Consider the following 15,795-nt stretch of genomic DNA (forward strand, 5'->3'; position numbering starts at 1 on the left):
AGCGCACCCCGCGCGCACCTAGACTGAGAATGAATGGCGGGCGACTGTGAATTCCGCAAAGCCTTCTAGTCTCACAACGAAGATCTCGAGTTGCTTAGCTCTAGAGCTGCAGGCCAGGGCCAGGTGGCTGTTGGCACAAGTGGGTCGTTTACCCTTGGAACTGCACCACTTTTAGAGGTGGAAACAGATAGTCAAGGGCAAGGTATATTTTTTCATTAATTAATTTATTTACTTTACACCCCATCACAGCTTCCGCTCCCTCCTCTCCTCCCAGTGTGGCTTCTGCAGAGGCAGGTGCAAGCCTGTGGTGATGACTCAGCCCACTAGCAGGTGGCCTTGGCTTCTTCCTAAGGGAACCCATCTCGGAGCTTCCAGACCAGTACAATTTCGTGTCCTTTCGTGATTTCAGCAAAGACAAGTTTCGAACTGTACACTTATTTTTAAAAACACTTCTAAAATCTTTCCCATAGTAGGAAATAGAGGGCCATTTATTCCTTTCATATATTAGCCTCCTAGAGTCACTTATATTTGGTATTTTGACATACTCAGATGTTCTGAATAGCATTTTATGTTGGGGTTGCCTTGGGGTACTCCTTTGCAACTGTATATGCTGGCTTTTTTCACTTAAGATATTTTAAGTTTCCTACCATTTTATTGATTATATATTCTTTCAGATTTAATGGCTTATAAATATACAAATAGATTACAAATTGTTTTATATCCTTATAAATTAATGTCTCATTCTACGTGCCCAGTATCAAACTTTTAAAGGTGGAAACAGATAGTCAAGAGCAAGGTATATTTTTTTCATTAATTAATTTATTTACTTTACACCCCATCACAGCTTCCCTCCCTCCTCTCCTCCCAGTCCCTCCTTTGCCCCTCCCCCTCCCTTTCTCCTCAGAGAAGGGGAGACCTCAAATGTGTATCAACCCAAAAGGTATATATTTTTAAATTATCATCCAATGAGAAATGACCATTTTCCCATTTCCTTGACAATATGTGCTATTTCCTCAAATTTAATTAAAATGACTATTTGCTTTGATATTTTGTTTTTTTGGTTTGCTTGTTTCCTGACTTGTTTCTTTGCATATTTTTGTTTGTTTTTGTTTTTTGTTTGTTTTGTTTTGTTTTCGAGACAGGGGTTCTCTGTGTAGCTTTGACTGTCCTGGACTCACTTTGTAGACCAGGCTGACCTCGGAACTCACAGTGATCCGCCTGCCTCTGCCTCCCAAGTGCTGGGATTAAAGGTGTGTGCCACCAGCGCCGGGCTGCCTTTTTTTTTTTTTAAACCAGTTCATGCTATGACTTTTCAGAATTAATTCATCCTTTGTCTGCTTTTCTGTTTGCTCAGTTTCAAGGCTGCTTTTGTTGTTTGGGGTTCATGCTTAAAGGTGTTGATTTGTCATGTATGTAGAAAATGTTTTCCCTCAGATTGTTCTTTTGAGGGGATGTGAGAAGCAAGGTGTCATTGTGTAGACTGCATTGGCCTCATACCCAAACCCAAATGCCTGCCTCCCAAGTACTGCGGCTACAGACATGCTCACCACACTCAGCAACTTTAATTTTCAAAGTGGTGGCAAACTTTTGGTTTTATGTTTTAGAAAGTTACTCTTTATGTTGACAGTTTTGTTGCAGAAAGTGGGTTTTAACCCCTCATAGCTTCAGTCAGTGTTCCCTACAGTGATTCTGTTATCTCTTTTTGGTTGTTTTTTTTTTTCTTCCTTTCTTTCTTTCTTTTATTTTTTATTTTTCTTTTTGAGGAAGGGTTTCTCTGTATTAACAGCCCTGGCCGACCTGGAACTCATTCGCTCTGTAGACCAGGCTGGCCTCAAACTCACAGAGATTCATTCACCATCTTCTGCGTCCCGAGTGCTAGGATTAAAGGCACGCACCACCACGCCTGGCTCGGTTTTCTCTTGTTTTAATTTGATTTTTCTAACTTCTTGTCGAAAATTACTCCTCTGTTTTTCCACATGAACTTTAGAACTTGTCAATATTATGAAACCCTGTTTGTTTAGGGGGAGAATGAAGGTGTGTGTCTCTGCACTATGTGGGTCATGCATGTCTCTTACTGTGGAGTCACTGATATGTGGGCTGCACACTCCCACACTCCCACAAAACACAATGCAGAATATCCAGCTTCCCTTCAGGAGACGTTTATTTTCCTTCTGTCCTTGGGCCAACCTCAGTACTTTGTTCAAAGTGAAGTTCAGTTTTTTTTTTCATTATAGATTACATCATGGTTTTTTTCATCTTTTACAATCAATAGAGCATTTAAAAATCAACAGAGCAAGTAAACAATCTAACAAAGAAATACAGACAGTTCTGTATAACCTACAATAGCAAAATCAATCAGCGTCCAAGCAATGGTCAACATGACCTGACTATTATTTCTTAAACAATACTCAGAAAAGTTTAAACATAAATTTCCCCGGGCTAAAGCCATTGTGTTGACATGGTTGTCATAGCAACATAGCTTGAAATTAAATAGCCTTAACAAAGAAAAAAACTTGACTTACTTCCAATACCAAACCAACAGGTGTGCTATCCATCTTTATCCAAGCCCAGGCTAACTGCCAAGGGGTCCTCTATTGTAAAATATCTGTAAAGCATGACCTTCCAAGTCCATCTTCTAGTGCTCTCAGAGCAGATTCTAGAGGCAGAGGCAGGCAGATCACTGAGTTCCAGGCTAGCCTCGTCTACAAAGGGAGTCCAGGATAGCCAAGGCTACACAGAGAGACCCTGTCTCCGGGGGAGGGGGGGGAAGCAGATTCTAAAGAAACAAGTTTTACTTTTCTACAGCTAACAATATCTAGCCAGGTACTGTTATGTCAAGGTCCTAACTTTCTTGCCAAGCAGTTTCTGCCTGGCTGCTCACAATAGTCAAAGCCAAGGCTTTCTCCTTGTCTCAAGGCTTTGGTTGAGATGCCCTCTTTCAATATTCTCTGTGGGAAAAAGTTTTCCAGTGTAAATTCATTAGTGCTTATAGTCAAAGTGAGAAATAGAAAGACAGTTTTAGGAGAAAAAGTAGATTTCAAAGTAGTTTTTAGGCAAAATTACACCTGGACCATCCTTAATATTTAAGGGCAGTGACAGTCAGCCGGAGATCTTTCTAACTTTGTCAAGCAAAGCCTCAACAGCTGCTCTGGATGTCCTAGAGATCATGCTGGACAGTCAGAGGTCTTTGGAACTTTGTCAAGCAAAGCCTCTACGATTTGCCCTCATGTTTCTGACAGTGCATATCAGATATTTACATTATGACTGATAACAGTAGCAAAATTACAGTTATGAAGTAGCAATGAAATAATTTTATGCTTGGGGTCGGGGGGTCACCATAACAAATGGAACTGTATTAAAGGGCCACAGCATTAGGAAAGTTAAAAGCACTGTCCCAACTATTCCTTTTCCTTCTAGCCACCCCTGAAGGAAGTACCTTGTGCCCCACAACACCTTAAGTCAGTAGAAGCCACCTGTGCTTACTTCTGACCTCAGTAAAAGAGACAGAGCCCCAGTCTTGACTCTGCCCAGGGGTGAATAGCAAGGACCTGGCCAAGGACTCCTGAGCCTTTGTACTGGTCCAAAATGTAAGGCCTTGGAGTTGGGAGCTTCAGCCTACACAGTGTCAGAGGTAGGAAGACATGCTCCAGCAGCAGCCAAATGGCCAAGTGACCTAGCCTAATGTAGAATATCCCAGGTTTTGACATGTTTACTGGAGCAGTATAGGGCCAGACTGGGCTAAGGGTCCACCGGAGGGCCCCGGGACATTCAGTTTCTCTTCTGGAAGAGCCTGGTCTTTGTTTTGAGCTACATGGCTACATAAGTAAGCAGCTGGAGGATGAAAACCATGTCTATACCAGGTCTAGAGACCTGTCTGTCTGAAGATACCCACATACTGCTTAGCAGTGGCCCCTAGACTGTCCCAGCAGTCATACATCCCACAAATCAGTGTGAAACATCTTCCATTCTGCAGGCACCGAGTCTCCTCATGACCCAGATGGAAGTGGCCCGTGATGGTTTTCCAGAATGAGAGAGGATGGCAAGAGACTTTTAACTGTAGCGCATCATTGGAAATAGCCATTGTGCTAACACAAATAATTTTAAAGTCCTTGTTAATGAGTTCCGAAGGGCTGGCTGTTGGAAAGCTGGAGATGAGGGGCTGTGGGGGGGGGGGCGGGGAGAATTCACCGTAATAGATTTCCTGTAACTATTCCATATGATCTTCTGAGTGTGACAGCACGCCTGAGGCTGAGGACAGGACCCTCGGAGCTGTTCCAGGAGAGAACACAGAGGGCACATGCCACACAGATGTGTGAATAAAGGACAAGCCACGGGGTGTAACACCCTACGTGACCCTGCCTCTGCGGCTCTCCCAGCTGCTGAACAAAAGCAAGCAGTAGAAGAGACTAGAACATCTCACCTTCAAATACAAGGGATTGCTGGGCTGAGCGCAATTGAGGAGTAGATGCAGAAGGGCCCTCCGTCCTCCTTGGCTTCAAAGCAGGAGAACCATTTACAAGGCAGAAGATGCCCACCATCAGGGACAGCGAAGGCACTGAGAACAGCTTGAGGCCCCGGGGTGGCCCGGAGATGCAGTCAACGTAAACCACCCAGAGGCTTCACCAGCTGCCCTTTCTGGCCGGCTACCACCCTTTCACACGTTGCCAGCCCTCGAGGCTCAGAGTTCTTTACCTTGCCTCCTCATTGGTTAGGCTGGGGTATAGCTCAGCTGCCTGCATGACTGCCCAGGAAGTCCCAGGTTAGGTCTCCAGCACAGTGGAAAACTGATGATAAATTTTTTTAAAACTAGAAGGCCCTTGTCTATTTCAGATACTGAACAGGCTGGAACTCAAAGCTACCTTGTTGAGAACTACTTGTCCCTTGGTGTATCCCACCTGTATGTGGAATGCTGGTGGGGGAGGCCATTTGTTTTCCTCTGGTGAATGCAGCTTCTGTTACGGGAGTCTGATCCAACGAAGAATCTGCTGAGGCTGGGGAAGGAAAGTCCTCCGCAGAAGCCCTGACACAGCTGAAGCGAGTCTGGTGTGAGGGAGGGTGGCTTAGCTCCTCTAAAGGGGCACTGACCGCCAGATCCAAGTCCTGCATGGAGAGAGGTGGTGCAAGGGAGGTGCAGACGCCTCCTGATGGGAGACTCGGAGGGTGACTGGAGTGTTCAGAGAGGCAGAAGCTAAGGCGTTTCTTACAGGACAGGGTTGGTCCTCATGGGAGCCTGTTGTTACAAAGCAAGGAAGCCCTTGCTGTTCTCTCTCCCATGCATGCCTCAGCTCCCTCTCAAAGCCCACCCGCATGGTGAAATTCTATAAGGGCCTCACCAGAAGGAGCATCTTGAAGTCCCCAGCCTCCAGGGTGGTGTGCCCAAGTCAGCCTCCTCCCTTGTAAGGGTCTTGATCACAGGTATTTCGTTATTACAAGAGACACCAGACCAAGGTGTCTAGGAATGGTGGCACACAAGAGACTGAGGCGGGACGGTATTCAATTGTAGGCCAGCTTGGGTTGCAAAGCAAGATGCTGCCAAGAAGAAAAGAAAAGAAAAAAAAGGCCTGGGGAACTAGCTCAGCGGTGAGTGCTCTCTGGGTGCACACAAGGCCCTAGGTTCTGTCCCCAATGCTAAAAAAACAAATAACAAACATTTGGAATCAGCCCCTGCCTTCCCAGGGGTCAGCATCCTGCATGAGAAGGCTCTTGATGGCATCTCTGGAGAAGATCACAGTGCTTCAACTACGGTGTTCTAAAAATAGCTGTAGCTGCATGGAGACATGCACACTGCATGAGAAGGACAAGGCTATGAGCAGCCGGTTCTCAGCATTGGGTGGAGGTCTGTGGAGAGCCACAGATAGCAGCGCCCCCTGCTGCTTCCCTGACGCAATGCGCCCCCTTTTGCGCATGCACAGTGAGTAAACCTGTGCGCATGCGCAGCGAGTAATCCTTATGCGCATGCGCAGCGAGCAAGCCCCTTATGCACATGCCTGAAGGCATGGCGTCAGGTGGTGTGATCTGACAAGGCATGGCATGAGGTGGTGTGATCCGAATGCACCAACCAGGAGTGACGACGTGGCAGTTTCTGATAGGACAGGCACACTATAAAGGTTCTGTGGGAGCTTTTCCCGGGGGTCACTCCAGGATCCTGAATAAAACTGCTGCAAGAAGAGTTCCCGGTGTTGGTGTCTTTCCTGCTGGACGGGAGCAGCATCGGCAGAGGTCGGATGTCAGCTCTGCTGCAGGCTGCACTCTTCTCCTCCAAACCCAGTTCCCAGGGCTGATTGTGCTAAAAGAAACAGAATACAGTTAGTAGGAAGGAAGCCAGCAGGTACCTCAGGGTTCCTGCTGAGGAAGAGAGAGTGTGTGTGGCTACCCCACAGCCGTGAGGCTCTGCAGCCCACCCCAAAGCAGCCACCCCACTCTCCAGCTTCCCCTCATTTCTTCCCTTAATCAGTCTGACACTTTGAAAGGTGAGTTAAGCCAGTTGTATCCTTGCCTAAGGGCAGCAAATGGCTCCCTTATGTGTGCATGTGCATGCGTGTGCATGCGTGTGTGTGTGTGTGTGTGTGTGTGTGCATGTGCATGCGTGTGTGTGTGTGTGTGTGTGTGTGTGTGTGTGTTTCAGATGGGTTCCACATCACCTACACTGGCCACAGATTTATTATGGAGTAAAGGATGGCCTTGAACTTCTGGTCCTCCTGCGTTATCTCCTAACGATAGGATCACAGGTGCTTGCCACCACACCCAGTTTATAAGAGGCTGGGGATAGAACCAGAACTTTGGGCATACTCTTCAGGCAAGCACGCTACCAACTCATCCCTATCCCCACCCACATCCCTCCCTTGCAATTTCAGTAGCATCCGAACCAATGCCACAGCATGAACTAGTGAAGTTAGCCACTCAACGACACACTGGATACCTGCTGGATTCAGCCGTGGCCGAGCAGATTGCTTCCAAAGGGCCTTTGCTGTGCTGCCTGCCGTGACGATGCCCTACAGTTCCTCTCAGGCTTCAGCTTTGCCTGGATTCAAACTTGGATTCGCCTCTTCCACCCTCACACCACATTCCTCAGAGCTGTTGCAATAAAATGTCATCGACTTGCTGCCTCAACAACTCCATTTACCCTTTCAAAAGTGCAAAACTTCAATGAGATGAAATCCAGCTGTCTGATGGGCAAAGCCACCTTCCTCCAGGGAGAACCTGTTTGCTGCCTTGTGCTGTCTGCATTTGTACCTTCATGTCCCCTGCCTCTTAGCCCCGTCCAGCATCTGCAAGGCATAGCGTCCAGCCTCAGTGTCACTTTGCTGCATGGGATTTCCCTGCATCCGCGTATAAAGGCACAGTGTGCCCAGATAATCCAGGGTCACTGTACCAGTAAATACAAGTGAAAAAAAAATCAGAAACAAGATTTTGATTCTTTCTGGGTAAAATGTAAAAACTTCTCCATGCCAGAATCCCCCTTGGCTAAGGCATTCACCTCTCAGAAAACTTGTAACTGAGAACTTCTGTCCACTTGAGGCCTGTTTAATTCTTTCTTGAAGCTAAGGTGCCTTTTTCCAAGTTCACCCTCAGTGACCATCTTATACGAGGACAGAAGTCACCTTATGGAATTGTAATCATCAAAGGAAGTTGAACCAGTCATCCAGGGTCCAGGAACTTCAAAGTTTCCAAATGGCAAGCCTACGTCATCCAGTCATAAAGATGGGTGGTGCATGCAATCTCAGCACTGAGGAAATATGGGCAGGAAGATCGGGAGTTCAAGGCCACCTTCAACCAGATAACAAATTCCAGACCAGCCTGGGTTACAGGAGACCTTGTCTCAAAACAAAGATACATACATTGTTCCCTTTGGATGGAGGCAATAGAGATGCATATGGCTTTCTCTAAGCACCAGTGAAATTTAGAATGGCGTACTGGTGACAGATGGTGCCGTCAAGTCTTCTTACCTGAGCACTCCTCATTCAGATGTGTAGCAGTTTGTTCATTCTCCTATGTTGTAACAGATTTCAAAGGGGGATAATTTTGTTTAAAAAAAATTTTATTGGTTCCTTGGGGATTTCACATCATGCACCCTTTCTCATTCCTCTCTCCTCTCATACCCACCCTCCACCCTTGCAACCTCCACCCCAACACAGAGAAAAATTCTCATTGTGGGAGCTGTAGTGTGTCACAGTGTGTCCTACAGTATACCCTTTTCCCCCACACATCTTTCATTGCAAATGTTCATTGCAGCATTGGTCTGGTTTGAGCTCTCTGGCTTCTGTTACTCTATCAACACTGGAACCTCACAGGAACGCCTCTCGGATATCCTGTTGCTGCCCTGTGTCATGGAGATCCTGTGGTTTGGATCTGTAGGACCGGCCCCTTCATGCACTCCAGCAGTTTATCGGTGGGGTGGATGTTGAGGTGGGCCAATTCAAAGCCCTGGATCTGAGTCTGAGAGGTATCTGACCAGGTCAGCCTACCAGCTCTCCCACACCAAGAGTGGTTAATTTTTTTTTGCCTGGTTTGGGTTTGCGTTTGGTTTGGTTCTGAGGCCAGGCCTTGCAATGTAGTCTAGGCCGACTTGGAATTTATAATCCTCCAACGTCAGCCTCCCCATTGCTAGGATTACAGGCTGGAACCCTGTTGGAGGTTGGTCTGGTGTATTTTGGTGCTAATTACTGCTTGCTGTCTCTGTGGCCCACCTGTACCTTGTCTAATAGCCTAACCTGTTTGACCAATAAAAGGCCATCACACCTGGGCAAGGCAAATGGGATCGGCATGGCTAACGTTCCAGGGCTGGGAGAGACAGAGAGAATCTTGGGAGGGAAAGACACCTGAGGAGAGGAGAGGAAGAAGGAGGCTGCTTCATGGGTTAAGTGGAGGAGAAGCACATGGCTGGCATGGATGGAGACTTGACACAGGTGATTATAATTATTGCTAATTACTTGGGATTATGGGTGGGAGGTAGTTTTATAGAAATTATTAGAAGCAGATGGCATGGGATTGGAGCAGGTATCCCATACCCAACCCACTATGAGAAGTAGTTCAGGGGATTAATATCTGCTCTGCCTCAGGTTAACTAAGGCTATTTTAAAATATAACAGGTGTCTGTGTCTTGATTGATTGAGTTTTTTCTGTGTTAAGGACATTTAGTTTCAAGCTATGTTGCTATGACAATCAAGTAAACACAATGTCTTTAGCCCAGGGAAATTTGTGTTTAAGCTTTCCTGAGTATTGTTTAAGAAATAGTAGTCAGGTCATGCTGACCATTGCTTGGACACTGATTGATTTTGCTATTGTAGGTTATACAGAACTGTTTGTATTTTTTGTTAGATTGTTTTCTTGCTCTGTTGATTGTAAACAATGAAAAAAACATGGTTAATCTGTAAGGAAAAACTTGAACTTTGCTTTAAATAAATTACAGGGCTTTGCCCAAGGACAAAAGGAAAATAAAGTGCTACTAGGCTAGAAGACCTTTCAGTTTTGCACCGCAATTTTTACCTTGGCATCAATACTTCTTTTTTCCTCCATTCCTCAATCTCTCCTCAAAAATTAGCTCCTTTAACTAATTATTCTCTACCAGCTCAGTTCCTCCTACCTCGGAACCACCAAGACTTTCTCTTCTCTTTTCCTGAAGGTGGTCTACAGGAGGCTGCCCAGTGTTGTATTTTCTAGGCAATTCCAAGTCCAGACAAGGTGACAATGAACATGAACAGGGGCAATGACACAGTAACAGGTGTAAATATTAGGTATGTAAGAGGTGGCTTTTTTCATGTCTGCACTCTCAGCAGATCACCTGTGTTGTAGCTCGAATTCTGGTTTCACACTAATAAACGAAGCTGTTTTCTTTCTATTCTATCTTCAGAAATTTTCTAGGTTATCATATTTTTTCTAACTATGTTCCCCAATCTATTCTCCTCATAAGTATTATAATATTTATGTTTTTTTTATTCATGTGTGTTTGTGTCTGAAGACCAGAAGAGGGCAGCTGTGAGTTGCCCAATGTGGATGCTGAGAATTGAACTCAAGTCCTCTACAAGAGAGCAAATGCTCTTACCGAGCCACCTCTGCAACCCCTTATGTCACAACTCATAGTTTACATCCTCAAAGTGATTTTTTTTTCCTGTAAGGTGATATTCCCAGATTGAGGGGATTAAAGACACCTCACCTTTGGGGCCTATTATTCAGCCATCACACTATTCCCAAGCCTTCTAGCTCAACTCCAATGCCCTTCATAGCATCTGTTGATGTAGTCAGACATTTACAAGGCTCTTTTCTTGCTCCCTTACCACAAAATTAGCCGTAAGTAGACAGATACTTGGTGGTGTTTCACCAAGGTACAGCCAGCATTTGAAAAGTACCTGGCCCAAGGTCCATCCACACTAAGTGCTGTGGACACAGGAATGTGTCACTGGCCATTCCATCCCATGGCTAAGCCAATCTCATGAAAGCACACACATTGTCACAGCTTCTTCCCTGGCTGCCCTGTCTTAAGCAAGACGTGGAAGCCTGAGAACAAGAGCAGTGAGGGGAAAGTGCCACCTGTCACAGAGAAAGGTTCGATCAGTTACAAGAGCACTAATGAACAAGAAGCAGAATCTTAGGTCTCCCAGATGGACTCTGTATCAGGCCCTCACTCACACTGCTTCACCTGGAGCATTATTACAGCTGGAATAACTGGGTGCAGGACCCTTTGGGGAGCCTTGCCTCTTAAGAGAACCTGACATCGTGACCCAGGAACATACTTGGTGGAAGAAGGCTCTTTGAAATTTACTTCTGTTCCTCTTTGTGACATGGACTAAGGTGATGCCAGGAAAATATTACATGTCCTCGGGTGCTTCCCTGGAGAGCAATTAAGTGCTTATCGTGATTTAGAAAATTATTCATTATCATTCACTATCAAACTCTGTTTATTCTTGCAATAGCACACCTCCATTAATGCCTAGCTAGGACCCAGTAATACCTCCTTCAATTTAATGTTTTTTAATGACTTTAGAAGCCAGTGTGTATCTGCCTGCCCTTGCTTTAATATCTACTAAAAGCCAGGTCTAGCTTTCCTCTGACCTCCATACATACATGCACACAGGTACATGTGTACCCACCCTCCTGCATGCACAGGTACATACTGATAAAATAAATTACCACAGCATCTCTCCCAGCTGAGATTTCCTGGCCCTTGTCTGTGTCATGCTGGATTGCAGTTCTAGCAAGCACATGTGTGGTTCAGAGACACAATACCGTAAAGTGACATGAGCCTGGGTGACAACAAAGGTAGGAGACATTCTCAGGGCTAAGTCACAACCACTTGGTGATAAAGACTGTGGTAAGTTTGGAAGAAAATTCTACAGCCCTATACTTTTAAAACCTGAGGCTTCCCCCGCCCCATCAGAAGTCTAAGGATGGGGAATAAGGCAGAAGAGAGAGGGAGGGTGGGAATCGGAAGATAAGAGAGAGGGGATAACAATCGGATGTAATGTGAATAAATAACAACAACAATAATAAAACAACCTGCAGAATAATGGATATGGGTCCTGCTCAGCAGCTCCATCTATTGGTAGATCCTTGAGTGCAAGTTATGCTCTCTGAATGGGGTATCTTCAATACACAGATTTGCATCTGCATTCTGACCACTTTGCTTTTAAAAGGATTTCTCACTCCTGAAGCAAGCATGAACTATTTACTTTATAATGATGCAAATTCCTTTTGTTAATTATTAAACTTTCTTTAAAAAGTAGTTACAAATTTTGTAATACTGATGTGTGTGTGTGTGTGTGTGTGTGTGTGTGTGTGTGTGTGTCAAAATGTACCCATTTACATAAGAATTTCATTTCCCATTGAGGCAGAAGAGCACAGAAAAAGAAGTGCATAAAAGTTCAAGAATACCACATGGAGTGAGCCTGTTGGCTGAGGGAAAGACTAAACACCTCAGGACTAGGGACCACCTGTGTGAGATAGAGAAGGCACACGCAAGCGCAGGCCAGCACTGTGGAAGAGAACATCCTGAGGTGCTGCACTCCTGGGACATGCCCTGCCTCACACTCATGGAGGGTGGATAAAGTCACTCTTGGCATTTAAGACCAATTTTAATTCACTTGGAAAGGGTAACAGTAGACCTTTCAGTACTTTCCCAAGTTTGCTGTCACAATCCCACCATTTGTCACAAGATGGTGACCCATGACTGGCTTTGTATCTTGCTCACTGACAGAGTGCCTTAGTGGCAAAACAGGATTCCAGCAAGGTTGCTGAGGACCTTGCTCAGGCATCCCAGAAAGGAGTGTTTGTAGAAATAACCTATCTCCCAAGATTATCTGTCTTGCTTGAAGTAGAAAATGTCAGGAAAGACAGACTGCAGAGCTGCACGTAGCCACCACGGCTGCAACAAATTTCCCAATTCTCAAGCTCTTCACCCCACCCTACAAAAGGTCAAAGTCAGCCTTTTTTTTTTTTTGATAGACCCCCCCCCCCTCTGTTTCCTGCCAGAGAGAGGCTATCCCTTGCTGTGTGTGCTAACAAAGACCGCCTCATGGGTTGAAGGTCAGACTAGCCTACTTCCACTTTCTGTCTCTTTCCGATGCCTCTTCTTGCCATTCTTTTCCAGGACTCAGAATTGAAACAGCTGGACTAAAGCCTTCTTCCCATCAATTAGCCTGTTTCACCAGCTCTCAAAAAAAAAAAAACAAAAAAAACAAAAACAAAAAAAAACACCCTTACATTTCAGATCAGCTTAACACGCTGGAGAACCAACTCAATTCTTTGGCTGCAGCACTACTGCTAGGTCTGACTATGCTAAGTGTGGGGTCTGTGCCCTCCTTCACAGATGCTGCTGCTTCCACACTGTCATAAACATGAGGACAAGTCACAGAGGCTTTGTCTGACAAAGCTCCAGGGACCTCCAACTGTCCAGCATGATCTCTAGACATCCAGAGCAGCTGTGGACACTTTGCTTGACAAAGTTCCAAAAGATCTCCGGCTGATCACCACTGCCCCTAAATATTAATATTATGTATGATCTAGGTGTAATTTTGTCTCAAAATCTGCCTTTTCTTCTAAAACTGTTTCTCTCTCTCTCTCTCTCTCTCTCTCTCTCTCTCTCTCTCTCTCTCTCTCTCTCTCTCTCTTTCTCAGCTTAAGGAAATTCATACAGGAAAAAGTGTTTTCCCACAGAGAATATTTGAAAGAAGGCATCTGGCCGAGGGCTTGAGACAATGAGAGAGTTTTTGCTCTGACTGTGAGCATCCAAGCAGAAACTATGTGAAAGTTTAGACCTTGACATAACAGTACCTGGCTAGATACTGTTACCTGTAGAAAAGTTTCTTTAGAATCTGCTCTGAGAGCAATAGAAGGTGGGCTTGGAATGTCATGCTTTACAGATATTTTATAATAGAAGACCCCTTGACAGTTAGCCTAGGCTTGGATAGCACACCTGTTGGTTTAGGACTAGGTGTTAAGTCACGTTTTTTTTTCTTTATTAGAGAACATTTAGCTCAAGCAATGTTGCCATGACAATCTTGTAAGCACAATGGCATTAGCACAGGGAAATTTATGATTAAACTTTCCTGAGTATTGTTTAAGAAATAATAATCAGGTTATGTTGGCCATTGCTTGGACATTGACTGATTTTTTTGCTGTATGCTTTATTGTAGGTTATACAGAATTTTTGTATTTCCTTTTTAGACTGTTCTCTTGCTTTGTTGATTTTTGAATGCCCTATTGATAGTAAGAGAGAGAGAGAGAGAGAGAGAGAGAGAGAGAGAGAGAGAGAGAGAGAGAGAGAGAAAATCATGATGTAATCTGTAATGGAAAAAAAAAACTGAACTTCACTTTAAATAAAACACTGGGGTTGGCCCAAGGAGAACAGCAAGCAAGCAACAGACATGAGAGAGTAAGCTAGAGTGAGACAGACAGCAAGAGAGATGGATAGATGGGGAACAGCATGCAGGAAGAGAGATAGAAAAACAGCAAGTAAGTGACAGACACAGAAAAATAAGGGCAACAGCAAGAAGGAACCGACAGACAGACAGCAAGACAGAGACAGACAGGCAGTAAGCGTGTGAGAGAGACAGAAAATCAAGTTCTCCTGGGCTTTAAGGCTTTCAACTTGTACCGCATATGCCTGGGTCTCCAGTGTTTCTTTTTCCTCCGTTCCCCAGCCTCTCCTCAATAGCTAGTTCCTATAACTAGTTGTTCCCCAGCGATTGGTTTCCCTTAACCAGCTGTTCACTGCCTGCTCAATTCTCCCTACCACCAATCCACCAAGACTCTCTCTCTTTGCTCCTCTTCACTGTGTCTGGAGCTGGTCTGCAGGAGCTGCACCACATCGGCAGATTTTTAACTAGTTTTATATGGGCCCTAAAGACGCAAGAACCAGGCAAAAATTCATCCACCAGTCTCCTCCTATGTATGGGCTACTGGCTCCCTCCAACTCTAGCTCCTTCGCTGAATCACTGCTTTCCGCTGTGTTAGCCCCTTAAGTTTTCACCCTGTCCTGTAAGTTCTTCACTGACTGAACTCCCCCCTCACCCTTCAACAGCTCCACTTGTTCCTGCTATAGCTGCAGAAAGACCTCTTAGATGCTGTGGATAAACTCTGGCTATGACGAACTTCATCCCATTCACCCCAAGACAGATGCAATTCTTCACATTAGTCCTGATTTCCCCCTGTGCCCTTCCTTCAGTGCTTTGTAGCTCCCCTGCTGCCTCTGCTTGCTCACTATGGACAGCATTCCCGGCAGTGGGACTTGTTACTGTTGGCCTGAATATAACCACTTCCTATCACTAACTCACTCTGTCTCACTCACATCCGTTTCTCCCTTTTCATCCACCTTTCTGGGAAATCTTTCAGTTTTACTCTCTAAACAAATAGTCTACTTATAGACCTCTATAATTATTTTCAAATGTTCCTCTAGAAATGCATGACAGCAATTGCATGAGCCATCAAAGACAGTCAAGTTAAAACTGTCCTCCTCTAAGAGACCAGAGGACCTCTCTTCAATGGACCCTGAGCTAAGAAAAGATCAAGGCTCTCACTCCCACTTTTTATACTGTGTCTGAGTTTAGAATGATAGAGTGCCTTAGATATAAAACAGAATTCCTACAACATTAAAGACGACTTTACTCAGTCATCCCAGAAAAGAATGTTTGCAGAGATAACCTATCCCCGTGAAGCTCTGTCTTGCTTGAATCATACAATGTCAAGAAAGACAGAATGCAGAATTGCACACAGCCCCATGACTGCAACAATTTTTATATTCTCAACCTCTTCACCCTGACTATATAGAGTTGCAACTAGATTTTTCCCTTGGCATGTTACCTCAATTTTGAGAGAGAGAGAGAGAGAGAGAGAGAGAGAGAGAGAGAGAGAGAGACAGACAGACAGACAGACAGACAGACAGACAGACACAGACACAGACACAGACACAGACAGACACAGAGAGAAAGACAGAGAGTCTACCCTTCTTAGTGTGTACTAATAAACAAATCTCTTGAAGGTCAGACTTCTGTCTTTTTCTGCCTCCTGTCCCTTTAAGCTGCCTCAGAAATCTAACATCCACTCTTTATTTAAAAAAAAAAAAGAGTTCATTATATGGATGACATAATGCTAACCTCTGAGCACTTTATGGATTTAGAAAAGCATTTGCTAAGAAAGAATACCATGTGGGGATGAAACAGAAGGGCTCCAAGACGTTTTTTGAGTTAAGATCCCTGTAGGATGGGCTAAATGGTTATGCCCTGCAATCCTAGTGCCTCAACCTGTGGGTCTCATATTAGATGTTCTACATATAAGATATTAACATTACAATTCATAACAGTA

At 44.8% G+C, this 15,795-nt stretch overlaps 1 long non-coding RNA gene across 1 annotated transcript; it reads right to left on the reverse strand.

The window, feature by feature from the left end:
- Positions 1-2,143: 2,143 nt before the first annotated feature.
- Positions 2,144-6,347, reverse strand: LOC311599880. The gene is made up of 3 exons (XR_014780043.1): positions 5,669-6,347; positions 4,896-5,529; positions 2,144-4,269 (listed from the first exon to the last, which is right to left on the reverse strand). It is a non-coding gene; the product is annotated as an uncharacterized lncRNA (long non-coding RNA).
- Positions 6,348-15,795: the final 9,448 nt, after the last annotated feature.

Source organism: Acomys minous, assembly GCF_964271855.1.
Source record: "Acomys minous genome assembly, chromosome: 6".
NCBI classification, from domain to species: domain Eukaryota; kingdom Metazoa; phylum Chordata; class Mammalia; order Rodentia; family Muridae; genus Acomys; species Acomys minous.